At 37.7% G+C, this 2,962-nt stretch overlaps 1 non-coding gene across 1 annotated transcript; it reads left to right on the forward strand.

Moving 5' to 3' along the window:
• Positions 1 to 1,059: 1,059 nt before the first annotated feature.
• Positions 1,060 to 1,136, forward strand: TRNAT-GGU (transfer RNA threonine (anticodon GGU)). The gene has a single exon. It is a non-coding gene; the product is annotated as a tRNA-Thr (tRNA).
• Positions 1,137 to 2,962: the final 1,826 nt, after the last annotated feature.

Below are 2,962 nucleotides of genomic sequence, written 5' to 3' on the forward strand. Positions count from 1 at the left end.
TCCATAAAACACAAAAACAATCTCCAGACAGTTATACACAGACAGTACATCCATATTCTTTTTTTTTTTTGCTTTTGTTAATCAAAAGATTGGATAATGCAGGAAGAAAAAAAGATGTGAGTGAATTGAAAGTGCTGAAATTTTCCAAAACAGTGAGTACTTCCAGTTCCAGAATTAATTTTTGAATTTTTCCTACTCAGATACACCAGGATTTAGGTGGAATGGGCTGAAGTTAGGAATTCTGGTACAACGGGAGAAATCAACCCTATTTCCCCATTTCCATACTGTTGTGAGTACCAGACAAAGGAAGATACCCTAAATTAAAGTCTTTCCAGAAACAAGAATACTCTTGAATTCCATATCATGCGGCCAGCAGTTCAATTGATCTGTGCTTAACTCTACCTGGATTGTGCTCATGTTTTGTGAGCATGGATACATCTTTCTAAGGGTTATAAAAAGCACACTTCCCCTCAAGTGTCTCCAGATGTTAATCACTTTTCTTTCCCTACGCTTCCAACAAGCCGGGCTCATAGACTGGTTCAGTGCTGTTTATGACTGATAGAGATTTGAACCAAGCTCTTCCTCGTGAAGTCCAATACTATATTCACTGCAACAATCTCTGGAGAAATCTATAAAGGCAACAATAGATTCTTTCATGCTCCTCTTCCAAGGTCAAGGGAGATGCTGCATTTAAATGTGTACATTTGCATGGTGCACAAATGCTATCCATCATTTTGGCATCATTAAGTGAATGTTAAAGTTATATAAGTTTATGTAAATTAAAACCCTTTATTGGAGTGTGAAAAATGCACTTTGCATTATTCTGGCTAGGTGAGAATAATTTTCTCCAGGAGAACTTTCTGAGAACAAGCAGCTAAAATTAGTCAGTCTCCATAAATAGTACACATCTGTTCCTCCACACAGTTCTCTCATTAGAGGAACAAACTTTCAGAAGAATCCTGCAAAGTCTGTAACAATAAACACTCCCAAAGTCACCATATTTCATCATAAGGTAATGAGAGAGCTATACAAAAACAGAGAGATCAAGTTTGAGGTTTTGGGGATGGACGATGGCTCAGTGGTAGAGCATCTGCTTGGTAAGCAGAAGGTCCCAGGTTCAATTCCTGGCATCTCCAACTAAAAAGTGTCCAGGCAAATAGGTATGAAAAACCTCAGCTTGAGACCCTGGAGAGCTGCTGCCAGTCTGGTACTAAGTAAGAACAATAATTTATAAAGGATACAATCCAAGTTAATCATGTTAATATCCCACTGATATCCAAGGGATAACTACATTTTGCTATTTCTGTTTGAATTTATTAGACTTTAACATACTTAACCTTAATTGATGATTGCTTCAAATTGCTTGGCAACAGCATGGTGTGTGTGTGTGTATGTGTGTAAGTGTCATCAAGTTGCTTCCAACATGGTGACTCTATGAATTAATGTCCTCCCAAACATCCTGTCATTAACAGCCATTCTCAGTTACTTCAATCTGAGGGACATGGTTTCCTTTATTGAATCAATCAGTCTAATGTACTGTTTTCCTCATTTCCTGTTGCCTTCAACTGTTCCTAGCATTATTGTCTTTTCTAGTGACTCTTGTCTTCTCATAATACCACCAAAGAATTAAGTTTAGTCATTTTAACTTCTAGGGAGAGTTCAGGAATGATTTGATCTAGAACTCACTTATTTGTCTTTTTTTGGCAGTTCATGTTTTCCATGAAACTTTCCTCCAACACCACATTTCAAAGAAATTTACTTTCTTCATTGTCCAGCTTTCACATCTATGCAGAGTAGCAGGGAATACTATAGCATTAATTAATTTGATCTTGATTGCCAGTGACACATCTCTACAGTTAAAGATCCTTTCTAGTTCCTTCATGGCTGACCTTCTTGGTCTCAATCTCCTTCTGATTTCTGGGTTGCAGTCTCCCTTTTGGGTGATGGTAAAGCCAAGGAATAGAAAATCTTGAACAATTCCAATTTCTGCATCATCAACCTTGCAGTTGTGTAATTTCCCAGTATTAATTACTTTTGTCTTCTTGATGTGCAGCTGTTATCCTGCTTTGACATTTTCTGCTTTAACCTTTATCAGTAGTTGTTTTAAGCCTTCATTGTCTTCTGCCAGTAATGTGGTATCATCTGCATATCTCAAACTGTTAATGTTAAAAAGTATGTGTCTCAAATACAACAGTCAGATATTTAGTGGAAACCTGGGAGTTGGATCTCATAGAGGTCTCTTTCTGATGGAAAATTGTGGCAATTTTCGCCAGTTCCCCTCTCCTGCTTCACACTTCCAGCTCTTCTCTGTATTGCTTTTTTAGGGGTCCCATTGTCAAGCAGCATTTTGGAGAGTATTTTGGGCTGCAGAGGAAGGATGGAGACAGGACTTCTAGTTAAGAATATCTAGTTTAACTATAAGGTAAGGATATTATCTTAACTAATATGTTTTTGGTGTTATTAACTCTGATGTCTCCAGAAAGACTGACATTGATGGATTTCCTGGAGAGACTTCCATTGTCTCTGAAATTATACTTCCTTTATATCACTACTTAATGGAAAGCACTGCACCTGATTTTGACATAATATGCTTGCCATGGAATACGGAATATGTAATCTACCACTAAAATCTGCTTCCTTTCATTACCAAAGACTGGAAGGTAGCTAATGTAACAATGTTACAAAAGGATCCAGAGGAGATCTGGGAAATTCAACCCAGTCAGTCTAATGTCAGTACCAAGTAAATTGATGTAATCTATTATTAAAGGTAAAATTAGTAGGCATATTGATGAACAAAAGCTATTGAGAAGAAGAGGATTTATATCCCACCATTCACTTGGAGTCTCAGAGTGGTTTACAACCTCCTTCCCTTCCTCTCCCCACAACAGACACCCCTGTGAGGTAGGAAGGCTGAGGTAGAATGAACATGGATTCTGTAAGGGAAGATCTTGTTTCACTAACC

This window comes from Heteronotia binoei, chromosome 4 (genome assembly GCF_032191835.1).
Source record: "Heteronotia binoei isolate CCM8104 ecotype False Entrance Well chromosome 4, APGP_CSIRO_Hbin_v1, whole genome shotgun sequence".
NCBI lineage: Eukaryota > Metazoa > Chordata > Lepidosauria > Squamata > Gekkonidae > Heteronotia > Heteronotia binoei.